At 44.6% G+C, this 14,399-nt stretch overlaps 1 pseudogene across 1 annotated transcript; it reads left to right on the top strand.

Annotated features, from left to right (window-relative positions):
* The first annotated feature begins 3,506 nt into the window (after positions 1–3,506).
* On the top strand, positions 3,507–6,532 carry LOC120647291 (annotated as a pseudogene). Its single transcript, XR_005664736.1, has 2 exons — positions 3,507–5,101; positions 5,990–6,532. The product of XR_005664736.1 is annotated as a protein KINESIN LIGHT CHAIN-RELATED 1-like (transcript).
* The last annotated feature ends 7,867 nt before the right edge of the window (positions 6,533–14,399 follow it).

Below are 14,399 nucleotides of genomic sequence, written 5' to 3'. Positions count from 1 at the left end.
TTTTCCAATCGCTAGATTGCTTGTTCGGGCAATACTATGGGCCCACGGTGTGTTAGAGGAATTCCGTTTCGACGCCGGATGTGGCTATATTTTGTGCAAAAGCTAGTCGGATTCAGGGACAAGTGGCAAACATCGCGTCTGTAGTGGGGCCTGGGAGAATGTGGCGTCCACGTAGGCATAATGTGTCACGGATCAATTGGCATTCTGTCTTCTTGTTTTTATGCTTCCCATCACAATTCTGATGCCAGTCGGATCGTCAGTGTTGTTAGTGCCGGCCTGCGTTGCAAGGAACTGGCTAGGAACTAGCGCGTACGTTTTGCAAGAGAAAAATCTCACATACATGAAGTACTAAATAAAATCTATTTACGAAATTTTTTTAAATATATATATAATTTTTCGCGACAAATCTAATGACGATAATTAATCCGGACTGGCCCGGTCAGCAGAGCGGATTTTCCGCACGCCATTGGCGCTAGCAAATGGTGTGCTGGGCTATCGTGTTTGTTTTGTGTCGGGTATACACACAAGCTGCAGGTGTGCACGGGGCACGGCTACCGCGTGACTGTTCCGTATCGTCCGCGAGGACCAAAGCGTGCGCAGTGCGCGCTGCCTGCATAGGTCCTCAGAGCAACGACGACCCACCGGGAAATTGCGGGCACGTCTCGCGTGCGCCTCTGCCGGCGGCTCCGGCAACGGCCTCGTAGGAGTAGGATTTCTACTGCTGCTGTGCAGTTGGTTGGTCAGTCCAGTGGATCCGGTGGCCGCACGAGAAGCAGCAGGATCCGGTAATACTCTGCACCCACATGCCCACAAGCTGTTGAGAATGCACAGTGCAGCGTTTATTTTGGATCCACTAAATTTTAGTCCCTCTCGCGTTGGATGTTTGTAGGAGTATTAATTATATACTAATACAAACCAATTGTATAAATTGAGACTAATTTGCGAGACGAATCCATTAAACCTTAAAATAATTTGATAATATTGTGCTACGGTAAACATGTGCTAATGATAGATTAATTAAGTTTGATAGATTCATTGAATTAGTTCTATTTATGCAAATTAGTTTTATAGTTAGCTCATATTTAGTTCCTCTTATTGATATCCAAACATCCAATGTGATTAGAACTAAAGTTTAGTTAGGAACCCAAACAGCCCTTAAGCTCGCCTTGCAACATCAAGAGAAGGAGGTTGGACATGAGAATTTGTTTCCCAAAGTTCGGATTCATCACCGGAAAAACCTACGTCTCTATTGAGAAACTCGTAGGGTTTGAGTCTCTTTCAACTTGATTCCTTGAGCTCGCTCTATTTTTACCACTCCTTAATTCCACTAGAGTTGATCTTTCCCTTGCGGAGATAAGATCTCAAGTATTGGGGTCTAAATTGCGGATCCTAAACGGAAAGAAAATTATAGTGTAAACAAATGTAAAGAATCAATGGAACAGCGGTGAATAGCACTATATTTCAAAGAACCAACCCTTTACAAGGTAAATAGATGGGGGTATTTATACCCCCAATCTTCATTATATAATTTCGAAAATGCCCCTACCTGCCCGTATCTACCAAGAAATATTCTAGACATTTGGTAATTTTCGGAGGTAGGAGAAACAAATTGTCTACTACTGCATGCTCACGTTTGTCAAGTGACTTCACTAGTGACATTCGGGTTGAACCTTCATGCGCCCCAGCATCGCCTTCGTGAGGGTTATATTTGCTGTTGCAGGCCACTCTCTCTTTGTCCTTCCTTGTATTTCCTCACCGGATCCAGGCCGCCTTATTAATCTTCGAAACAGAATGCAGCCGTGGTTGTGGTTGACCTTCGGTAGACCTCCGAACGCGCACTAACCTTCAGCCTCCGCCGCTTCTGGAGGTGGCAACACCCAAAGTCAAGCTTTGGGAGCTAGCGGCTGCTCACCACAAACTTGGTATGTAAAATCTCAACCTACACAAATTTGTCGCTGCTCACTACAAGTTTGGGAGCTAGTCAGTGAGGCCTAGCCGTCTAGCAAATTTCACCTCCAAGAGTAACAAATGTTTCACGAGTTGTCTTACATCACCAGAGGTGTTCAAGCCATAGAATGCTCTCTAGAGCTCACTGGTGCTCTCACACACCCAAATCTCTCAACCCAACTTAAAGATTTGCAATCTAGTTAGCACAACTCACAAAAAGTGTTGGAGAGAGGTTGTTTGTTAGAGAAAAGACTTTGAAAAACCCAGTGCAGAAGGAACCAGCAACTCACAATAGAGCGAGACAAAGAGTATAAATACTCATATTCCCAAAACTAGCTATTGCCCTATCAGAGCCAGACCAGTCATACCTATAAGGCCAACTAGTCAGACCAGTTGTTAAATAAAAAATAGTCGTTATCGTTAGTGCTTAGACCGGTCAGAGCGGTCAGACCGGTCCAAGCCAGAAGAGGCCCACTTCCGGACAGAGAGCTCCACCGGTGCACCAAGGCCAAATTTGGTCGACCAGGTTACTCACAGTTAGAAACCAGGGATTTCTCTCGAGGATTCTCACATAGGTAACCTGTAAGCATTTTTGCATACTGCCAATCAACTAATATTGCATCCGTTTTGATAGTACGACATACCTATACTCAAGATTAAGATTAAATCATAATTTAACCATTTGAGCATTGTATGTCTTCATTCTTGCCATACACCGACTTCCTCAATCTTGGGACTCCTACACTGCTTAACTTTTTTTTTAGCTCTTCTATTTTGAACAAGAGACTTAGTAATTTTCATGATCAATAATGCTTGTCTTGATCTCTAAGTCAATCAAAAATAATCTGATGCTTCACATTGCTTTGCTCTCCAAGATTTGACTTGATGCTTCAAAATCCTTCTAGTACTAACTACTTCACCATAGCAAAGATCTCATAATCCAAGCCGTTACTTGGTCATGAATTGCTTAGTACCTCGTTGCATAGTCACTTGCTGGATTCCTTTATTCTATCTTGCCTTCTTTGAGTTTAGCTTTCTTTGCCATTAATCAATGGACAAGCATTTTTCTTGGAGCTTCTACTCTTACATAAAGCTAACTACCTAGGAGTCTGGAAGATAGTGCGAGAGAACAGTTTTTAAATTAGAACTTTTGGAGCTATGTTGGGCTCCAAAAGCTATAAGAGTTTAGCGTTGTACTCTACGCTCCGATGTATTACACCTCTTTGGACTCACTCTCTTTCATCTAATAGTTGAAAAAACAAACGCTAGAGCTATCCTTAATAGTCATAATACAACTTAGAATCTTTTTATAAATATGCAACCTCCGTATTTTTAGAAAACATCTTAAAATTGTATCGCAGCCAATAATCACCATTCAACTGAGAGGCTGTGTAAACATTTGATCCTAATATTTGCAGAAAACATCATAAAATGGATGGTGATTATTAGCCGCTACCTTCACTCCTTTCCCGGCGCCGGCGCACGGGCGCAGGCCAGACTGAGCCAAAAAACCGGCCGAGTCCAAGACCCCAGACTCCCGAGCGCGACGGCGACCTCAATCGCCACCAGCTCCACGCAGCCTTGCCTTCTCGTCCGCGAGGCGCCTAAAAATTTGCTAAAACCCTCCTGCACAACCGGTAAAACCCCGGCGATGCGGCGGCTCCCGAAATCCCTCCTCCTCGCCTGCCTCTCCGCGCCCGAGCCCCGCTCCCGCCGCTCCACCCGCCACCGCCTCCCCACCACGCCCCCCCCCCCCCCGCCGTCTCCCCTTCTCCACGCAAACCCTAACCCGGGCCCCCCCTCCTGTTCTCCCCCCCGATGCGGCGGCGGCGGCGGAGGCCAAGCCCGCGGGGCTCGCGTTCCTGGAGGCCGCGGAGCTCCACGAGTCCGAGGGCGACCACCGGAAGGCCCTCGACCTCGCCCTCAGGGCGATCGCCCCGCTTCAGGAGTCCCACGGCGGGTGGTCGCTCCCCGTCGCGCGTGCGCTCCGCCTCGCGGGCGCCGCTGCCTCTCGCGTTGGCCTTGCCGGCGACGGTCTCGAGTCCCTCGGCGCCGCCGCGGAGATCGTCGACTACCTGGCCCCCGCGCGGCGCGGGGAGCCCGAGGTGGCGGCCGTGGGAGCCGCCGTGCACGAGCAGCTGGCGCGCGCGAAGATGGCCGTGGGGCGCCGGTGGGACGCGGTCGGCGACCTCCGCCGCGCGCTGGAGCTGAGGAGCGGCTGCCTGGATGAAGGGAGTGTGGAGCTGGGGGACGCCTACAGGGATGTCGCTGAGGCCTACGCGGGCGTGCTAGATTTCGACAAGGCCTTGTCATTGTGTTTGAAGGCCCTGGGGATTGCAGAGGTACGATTTGGTGAGGACTCCACAGAGGTGGCTAAGGTTCGGCGGCTTCTCGCAGTTATCTATACTGGGTTAGGTCGCCATGTGGATGCACAGGAGCAAATTGAGCTTGCTAAGATGGTGTATGAGCTATTGGGATTGAGTGTCAACCTTTCCCAGGTCGAAATTGATGGGGCCAATATCCGCATTTTGTTGGGGAGATCCGAGGAGGCGTTGAATGACCTTAAGAGGGTGATGAAGCGGGCCGACAAGGACAGTGAGGAACGTGCACTAGCATATGTTACCATGGCAAAGATCTTGAGTTCCCAGGAGAGGATCGGGGACGCAAAACGGTGCTTGGAAATTGCTCGTGGGATTATCGACACAAAGGATTCCGTGAACCCTGGGCGAATCACTGAGGCATATGCTGAGATATCAATGCTGCACGAGTCAATGGGAGAATTTGAAACATCTTTGAGCTTGATGAAGAAAACACTTGCAGTTCTTGAGGGTGCCAAGGATATGCAGCACGTTGAAGGCAGCATCTCTGCAAGGATGGGCTGGATCCTCCTGCATACGGGAAGAGTTTCTGAGGCTGTTCCTTATCTGGAGACTGCAGTTGATAAGTTGAAGAATTGTTTTGGGCCGCAGCACTTTGGGTTAGGTTTTACTTATAAGCATTTGGGGGAGGCCTATCTTCAGATGGACAAACATGAATCAGCTGTGAAGTTCCTCACACTTGCAAAGGGTATTATACATGCTACATTTGGGCCAACACATGAGGATTCCATTGACATGAATCAGTCCCTTGCAAATGCATACGGACTGATGGGAAGGTAATTCGTTTCACATTCTTGTGTTTTGACTATTTGCACTGTTGAGGTACGCTTTCGTATTGATATAGGCCTGCTACCATAGTACTCAATTATTGCTTGCAAGTTAGTGCTGTTGTGCTATCCAAGTTAAGCAAATTAACTGCGGCCTTGTGGGCACCTTGGCTGCCAAGCTGCCAATACAGAAATCTGCAAAGCCATACCATAATCTTATATTTGCTTTTATCAATTGGAAATCAATGGAGATAGGGGGCCATACCTTAAAATATGACCGCAAGGTAGCATTAGATAACCATGTGGGTACCTTGTCTTTCTAGTTTCTGCGAGTACATAAACTGCAAAACTGTACCATAACCTTGTATAACTCAATAGAGTTTAACAAATGTTAAAAGTAATATGATGTTGATTAATTGATCAAAATTTGTCACAATTCTTTGCTACCTACACACATAAGAGGTTGGATTACCCAATTTTAAACCAAATATACTATGAGATGATATGGAAAATATGTTGTCATGGTGCTTGCTGATTCATCTGTAAATGATGCTTGTTGTTTTTATATGTTCTGATGCTACCACTATACTATGGAAATGAAAATTTTCCCTGTTTTAGCACATTATATACTAGAGCCTGGATGGTGCATCTTGTATCCCTTGCATTTGTTTGTATATTTTCGCTATATGTGCTTGCTTTTTTAGTTGTATACACGTATTAGCATATGAACTTTCTTGGGCAGTAGCTTTACACTCAATAACATCAATTCATATTTACAACTGAATGGAGCAAGTTGGGTTTGGGTATGTTTAGCATGGTTCCTTGTGGAGGGGCTGTTTTTGTATACCACGGATACCATTTTGGCTGTTTTAACATTTAATGCTACTTTGGATGCAGCTACAAACTTGCTATGGACTTTCAAGAACAGGTCATAAATGCTTACGAAAGCTGTGGCACTGAAGATGATCTCAGAGAAGCTTATAGGCTTCGAGAGCAGCTCAAAATGAAGGCGAAAGGGTTGCGTCATGCAGTATTTCCAGCAAATTCATTACCTGTGCTACCTAAACATAATGACTAGCGCATCTCCATGGATGTCAACATTTAGATATTTGATGGTAAATTGTTATCGTGCCAGTGTTACCTTAAGCCTTCTATTTAGTGGTGTTTTTGTTTTTATACATATTTTGTTGCTCTATAACGTAATTGGTGATTTGAACATGCCAGAAAACTTATTTGAGAAAGCTAAATGATGATTATGCTGTTTGTACCTGATCATAGTACAATGAATCAACTTATTGACAGTTCTCATGAGGAGCGCCAGCGTAGAACTGTAGTCTGTAGGTGGCTCCATGTATGGAGCTAGGCTTATATTCTGCAACTATCAAGTCTTCTGACTTCTTTTTTTTTTAAGAAACAAGAGGGGCAGGCCCTTACTGGATATGTTATATTAGGAAATATAGATTTGTGCCTATGTTTTGATGTTTACATTGCTTTTGTAGTATCTAGAATCATATCATCACTGTTTAAAACTCTGTTCCATTTATACCACTGCCCTACCAATTTTAGTGTTAAAGCTTATTTGATTCATACCACTGGCAATTGTACGGCAGTTGCATAGATGGAACAAGGGTGGCATGATAAATATGGATTTCATAATTGACACAGTGGCACAACTCTAATCCCCTCATTACAAAGGAAGTTTTCTTAGTTTATAGCTAGCATGTACAAAGTGTATATTATTGTCATTAAAGTTACTCCACTCATGTTTGGATACTACCTCCTTATCTAATGACTTTTAGCAATGTAGTTGGCTTGCAATTGATTTTATTCTGTTAAGCTACTTTACCAGGCTTTTTTAGGCCTCATTTGGCATAACTTATTTTGGCTTCAGCTTCATTTGTTTCACGCAAATCGAGACACTGCAGCGTGAAGCTATTTTATAAGCCTGTGCTAAAATGAACTAGAAGCTAGTTTTTTTGGCTTCACTGGTGAAGCTGTTTTGGCATAAGCTATGCCAAATGGGGTCTTAGTTGACTGCATTTTAATACTCTGCCAACCAAGTAACATAAACACTGTTCATGGAGGTTGCAGAGAGCAGTGAATTTGATAATTTCCCATCGGCATGGTCGGATGTTTTTACTAGACCTTTTATATTTTCAATGTGAGTTTCTGATATTTAGCTATACTTAACTGCATACAGCTATTTCCTTGAAAATATTGATGTATTTGGCTCAGTTGATTACTGAAGGGTGTATTTGTCTCAGGGCAGCCAACCAAACAGCATCTCTCAAGGCTAGGCAGTTGTTGCTTGCCAAGATTCTTACTCAACCATCAACTGGGCCTGACCTTTTTTCAGAAAAAAAAATTGCCTAAATGTTTCGAATCTGATATAAATATTAGGCAACCTGGCAGTTCATTGCCCATTGACCTACATGTTTGATACATTTAGATCTTTCTTTCAGTTTAGTCCCCTGTGGAGAAGAGGACTCATAACACAGGCACGAACTTGATGATGCTCATGGTGAAAAATTCTCTGAATGCATCTTTGAGCTTCTATATTTGACATCTTAATAATTGCATTATTATCTTCCAAGTTCCAGACTACGCATGCACCACCAAATCCCCAGGTCCAGAGTTTTCCTCTTCTTTTGAAGATGGCTTCTACTTGGGCAAAATGGCAAGCTATTGTCCTGTAAAAGGTCCCTGCACTCACTATTCTGGCGCTGTGTTTCTATGGCCAAATAGTTCGGTCAGTAAATGCATGTTTGTCCTTCCTGGGTTTCTGTCTTATTATTTGCTTTGTCTAGCATTACGAGATTGGTTTATTGTGCGCTTGCTTTATGCGAATCTGCAGGAAGACATAATGAAGCATAATGAAGTTTAGCGTTGAAATTGAACTGATTGAGGAAGCTCGTGAGTCCATCTAATGGAATCTGGTGCCCCCTCAATCACTAATTGACTAAGCTTACTACAGCTATTATTTTACAAATGCAGTTCTATTGAGAGCCTGACGATGTTGGTTTGGTTTATACTGCAGGTTTGTTTTTCTTTTCCTAATTATATTTTCACTAAACACTTCTTTGAGTAATTTGCCTCTTTTTTATATTTTCCTATTATCCTTCTAAAATATACTGAACCTTACAAATGGGAGAAGAATGTATACTTATGAGGCCCATACTGTACTGCATGAATTTTAACAATAGACAAATATGTATTTCTGAGAAGATCAGCACGGCGTGGATGTTGAATATAGTAAGCTCAATTTTATAGCTATTTTTGAATCAAGATGTGGACCTCACTGCAGCAGAAATTGGTGGATCTTGATGTCTTTTTTTCAAGTAGAGCACTACACATATTGTGCTGCAACTGCTGTTTGATGATGTTCAACTTCAGTTTATTCGTTTGATGGCAACAGGATGTATGTGTTTGGCAAGTTGGAAGCATCGATTCAGGATGTATTCAGTAACTTAGGTGAAGTGGGACCGTGGACAATTTTCATGCATTCTGCAGTGCAGCTCATTGTACGAGTGCCTGTGACCCATTTATTTATTATGTTGGTCAGCAATTCAGTTTATTTAACCTCGAACCATCAGCAGTTCTGTTGTCGTCGGTGGCAACACTCAATGCTGCATTACAATTGATAAGGACACAAACCTCATAATAGCAGGACTGACAAAAAAGGACAGTTAATCTTCAACATGCACGTTGATTATAATTTGCAGGTTGCAAACTATGTTAACATTGGTATTATGGGCCTGATTGGTTTGCTACCCAAATTTTGGCATGCCAAAGTTTTGGCAAGTTAAAATATAGGCGAAAAACTTGCCACCATTTTAGTAAGCTAAATGTGAGATATTGGTAGCTTTTGGTAACAAACCAAATGCTGGCAAAAAAAAAATGGCAACTTTTGCCTAGTCAAAACGTTGGCATGCCAAAAATTTGGCAGCAGCCAACCAATCAAGCTCTATATCGTTGACAGGCGGGATTCAGAAGGGTGATAGTTGGAATCCCAATGGCACATCAGCTTGATTAAAACCTACTCGTTTGCTCCTCTCCCCGCATCCGCCGCGAAAAAGTAGGACGAAAAAGTAGGACGTGTGTCGACCTGCGTGATTGCTGGCTATTTTACTCCTCTCCCCGCATCCGCCGCGAAAAAGTAGGACGCGTGTCGACCTGCGCGATTGCTGGCTATTTTACAAAAACATCCTCAATTTTTCTAAGAATCGCAACTCAGTACGACACATCCAAAATGAACAGAAACCACGTTCCTATATTTTTCATAACGGTCCTTGTGTTAAATTTTATTTAATAACGAAGAAGAAAAAATTCGATACTCTTGCTTCTTTACAAAACCCACCCCCGCACAATTTTCAAAAAAACCCCTCCCGCAGCCCCAACCCTAGGTCCCGCACTTCCTCCTCCCCGCCGCCCTCTCCCTCCCTACCCTGCTCCCCGCCGCCGCCTCCCTCCTCCCACCCCTGCTCCCTCTCCACCTGCCTCCATCTCCTCTCCCCTCCCCACCCCTCTCCCTCCTCTCCTCCTCTCCTTCCCTTCCCTCGCCCCCTTCCGGCCAGCCGGCCATGGAGCCCACCCTCGACGAGCAGCAGTCGAGCGCCCACCTTGCCGGTATGGGATCACAAGGAAGCCGAGGGCGGCGAAGACGGTGAGGAGCATGCTGCATGACCTCGTCGACCATGGCCATCGAGTCGTAGAAGGAGGTGTCGGCACCGGTGCTGGCCGCGCGGGCCCGCTGGATCGGGAGCACGCGGAGGCTAAGCTGCCCGCGCGTCCTGTGGTGGTGCACGAACGCGCGCAGCCTGGTGCAGCACGCTGGATGTACTCGACGACGGCAAGCCAATAGAGTGCGCGGACTCATGCTTGTCAATCTAGGTGAGTTACATTTCATACGTTTCCTTACCCTTTCTCTCCCATCCCATTCTCATCTTTTCTTGTCCACTATTCTATCTTTCTGGCTCAGATCCGAGCCTTGAAGTGAGCGAGACAGCAAGGGACGGCGATGAATCCATGTAGTAAGACGACGGTGGCGCGCCGAGGCGAAGGAAGGCAGCTGCGGCGTGCTAGACAGTGGGGGCGCTGCGGTGGTCAGTGTGACAACCCAGGTAATTAAAATGCTAAGCAAGAGAAATTAAATATAGCGTTATGCCTAATTAACCAAGAGAAGTTGAAATAAATGCATGTGTATGTGTGTATGTGCATGTGCATGTACCTTTAGGTGAAATACATCTTTTATAGGTTTAAATATAATTGTTCACCATTGCCATGGCATGACGAGTAGAATGCAATGATATACACCCTAGGTGATGTTTAAAATTTTTGCAAGAGTAATCAAATTCAAATTTTAAAGTGGTCACATGAAATGATGAAATAATTCAAATCTTTACCAACATGCTTTGAAAATAATTTTCAAACCATAGCTCAAATAAACTTTTGCCCAAAACCAAAGTTGTATAGTTTCAATTAATGAACAACTTTCATGTTCAAAGTTTTTCAAGCTGCTACACAAAAATTTAAGAAAAAATTGAATTTGGATTCAAATAGAGCAATAATGCACATTTGTCAAGAATTTAAATTTAACTCTTTAACTACGTTTCAAATGAGTTTGTGCCTGAAACGAAAGTTGTAGGATTTTAAATTTTGAACAACTTTTGTTTTTGGAGATTTTCGAGTTCATGTGAAAATTTTCAAAAAAATTTAAAGTCAAATCTCTTTCTCTCTACTCTCTCTCTCTCCCTCCTTTCTCCCTCCTCCTGCTTCCCTGTTTCCCGAGCGCAGGGCCGAGCAGGGCAGAGCACTCGAGCGCCTGCCCTCGCTGTGCCTGCTGCCGCTGCCACGCTGCGCCGCGCCATCACCCCCACTCGAGCGCGCACGCCGCCCTCGCTGACTTCCCGCTCCGCCGCGCACGCCACGACTCGGCGACAGCCGCGTCCGGCCGAGCGCCGCGGCCGCTGCCCGCGCTGCCCGAGCTGCCCGGCCTCCCTGCCCGCGCCCATCCCCTCCTCCTTCACCATGCTCGCCCCTAAAAGCCGAGGCCGAGCTCGGACCCGGCACGCGCGCGCCCAGAGCTGCCGCCACCATTGTTGCCGCGGAGCTCGGGCTCACCGCGGAGACCCCACCTCCGGCCATCCACGCCCCGAGCTGACCCCGGGAACGAAACCCTCTTATTCCCGTGAAGCATCCGAGCCCATCCATCACCGCCCCCTCGTGCCGGAACGCCGCCGTCGGTGAGCAGGGCCGCCGCCGCCCATAGGCCACCGTCGAGCTCCCACCTCCACTTTCCTTTGGCTCCAACCGACCACGGGAACGGCTTCACCTCACCCCCAACGAAGCTCCCGGTCCGCTTGCCTCTGTCCAGGCCTACCGGAGCGCCGCCGCCGCGGTCCAGACCCGCCGCCGCCTCTGCTTCTCCGCGGGCACGCCGACGCAGGCCGTCCCAACCCCAATCCCGGGTACCCAGAGGTGCGGCTCAGTCCCCTCTACCTTTTCCCCAACCTAGCCCCCACCTCCGGTGCCTCTCCTCGCCGGAAAACACCGCGCAAACTCTCCTCTGTTCTCCAATGTCCGCCAGGGACCTCTAGTTAGAAGAAACAGAAGTTCAGGGGCCTCTGCGCAAAAAGAGATCCTTTTTCCTTTTTCTTTTCCAAAGCAGTGAACTTTGAAAATTCGTATAAAATCGTAGAAAAATCATAAAAATGCAAACTAAAATGTTTTGGAATCCTTAGATCAAAACCTACAACTTTTGTTACAGTCACATGTTCATATTATGCTTATATTTTAATCTAGGATAAAGATTAGATTAAATAGCACACAAATGTATCTCCTGTTGTAGTCATGAACTAAGGATATATTTTTTACAGAGTGCTACACCCTAGATTATTAGCTTACTGTAAAAATTTTAAGACATTTTGACAACTCTAGCTATAGGTTTCATTAGATCTTGGTTTATGCCTATGTTAAATATGATTAAATACACAGGGTTCTATTTAAGTTTTCCTGAGCTGAAATTTTTACAGAAGCCTTACTTTAGTTTCTAGATGCTATAGAAAAATTTTGGGAATTTTTAGTAATGTATAACTAGTCCTTTTGAGTTATTCATGAATAAATTTTGTAAATCAAAAACCCTAGTTTCCTTCATTAGAAAAATCTCATAATTTTACTAGAGCTTGGTTTTCAGAACATGATCATTCCTGTAAAATTTTAGCTACTGAAACTAAGTAGTTTACTCTATATATTTGTAGTTAGATAAATGCCTAGGAAAGGAATCTAGATTCCTATGCTTGCTGTATAGCTCAATAAATTATGAAAACTTTACCACAAGCTCTTCTTAAGGAATTTAACCCACTGGTAAAAATTTCATTACCAGAACTTGCATTCTTTACCCTAGAGTTTTGTTTTTGTACACTAGTAGTGATAGATTCCTGAGTTTTTATGATTTATTTGTTACATCAAATGACCTGAAAATTTTACTGCACACTAGTGACCCAGTAAAGCATCTCTCATAACAATATCAGCACCATTCTATGTTTTCAGCTTTAGTTATAGTTTTCCCTTGTTTTCCATGTGTTAATATGATGAAAGACACTTTTTCTGCATTTTTCTGTACTAATATAAACGAAAAGCAACACACCCGGCTCTTTTATGAGTTAGTATAGATAAAATTACTACTCTATAAATGACTGCCCAGGAGATGTTAATTAAGAAGTTCACATCCAAACTCACATCATGTTGGACTACAACTTTATCGTGAAGGAAAAATAATAACATCTACATTGTTGAGCAGCTCGAAACTGTGCATTCATACATATGCATTGTTGCATTTCATTTAGGTACGATAGATGAACCACGTGAAGGATGTGACGTTGGAGCCAAGCCAGAAGACGGTAAATGGTGGAAACATCCAGAAGATGGACGGATGGATCCCGATGTGCATGACCGAAGGAAGATGTTCACCGAGCAGTTGTTCTCTAACTAACACTGACCTAGTGTTAGTCCCAGGCAAGCCCCGGAGCATGTCCTATCTACTGCAGTTTTATGCAACTACTTATATTTCTATATACTTGTGCATTTACGTTTACAGGAGTTGATTGAAACCTTAGTTGCATGATCCTAGGTACCTATGCTTGAACACTAGATGGTTTAGGTCGCTAGTTGGCTAGGCTAATAGTTCGGTAGAAGTCGAGTGATTTCCTGTCACTCGCGAGAATTATAGGATTTGAATGTCCACTACATATTGCAACTATAAGGTTCACGGGCGGGGTTGTGGTACTTGAGATACCCCGTCTGTTTAGTAAGAAATGGATAAGGCCGCAGTGTGTGGTAGTGGTGGTTAAGCTTTTGAACGTACTAACCACATGCCGAGAATATGGTAATCGGTAAGCTTAAGTACTGGATTGAACCGAGGCCGGAACATACTCCCCACCGTCTTGAACTTGTTCACATCTAGCTAATGGCGAGTACAGAGTCGTCGTACTGCTGTACTTGAGGGCGGTGGGCCTGTTCCGTGAATCGGGAATTGAAGGGAACTGTTGCGTGGGTGACTATGTTCCCATGCGTGTGTTTAGGTCTGCCTGGCCAGGTTAACAAATTCGATTCGAATCGTCCGCTTCTCACGGTTTGGGACTGCTTAACCCTTTTGCCACATAGAGTAAGAAGTGAAAGATGTTGATAATGAATATGGTTGATTGGATGATGAAAGATAATTGTTTCCCACCATGTATGCTATTGGATAGATGCTCACCTAGAATGGTTAATTGAACTAGAATTTTGAAGCTAAAACCTGAAATTAAGGATCTACTCTTTAATGCTTTGCGGCAAAACAAACCCCTCAAGCCAAAAGCCTTGCATGTCTAGATTAAGGGCTAAGTATACCCTTAGTCGGGTAAGCCTTGCTGAGTATTAGTATACTCAGCCTTGCTTGTGGCTCAATTTTGTTTTCAGGTGATTCGTTTGAAGATAAGGTAGCTAGCTTGACTTGGCCGTGTATTTTACCTCCTGGTTGGTCGGTGGAATGGGACACGACTCCGGCCAGCGATGGCAATGCCAAGTGATGTCATGTACGGGCTTCATCATGATATCTTGTATCGTCGTTTATAACTCGCTTTATTTTCCGCTGCAGTTGAACTCTGAACTACTTTCAATTTGAATTTCAAGTACCTTTTTAAGATTTCAAACTTGGTTTGTAATAATTAAGTTAAGACTCTGTGATGTAAGAATTTGTGAAATGTTGTACTCTCTGGACTCACCTTCGTGTGAGTTGCATGTAAGCTTTGGGTTTCGAATGCAGCTCAGG

This window comes from Panicum virgatum, chromosome 9K (assembly GCF_016808335.1).
Source record: "Panicum virgatum strain AP13 chromosome 9K, P.virgatum_v5, whole genome shotgun sequence".
Taxonomy (NCBI): domain Eukaryota; kingdom Viridiplantae; phylum Streptophyta; class Magnoliopsida; order Poales; family Poaceae; genus Panicum; species Panicum virgatum.
Note: the sequence above shows the minus strand (reverse complement) of the source record. Positions and strands in the feature narration are given on the sequence as shown.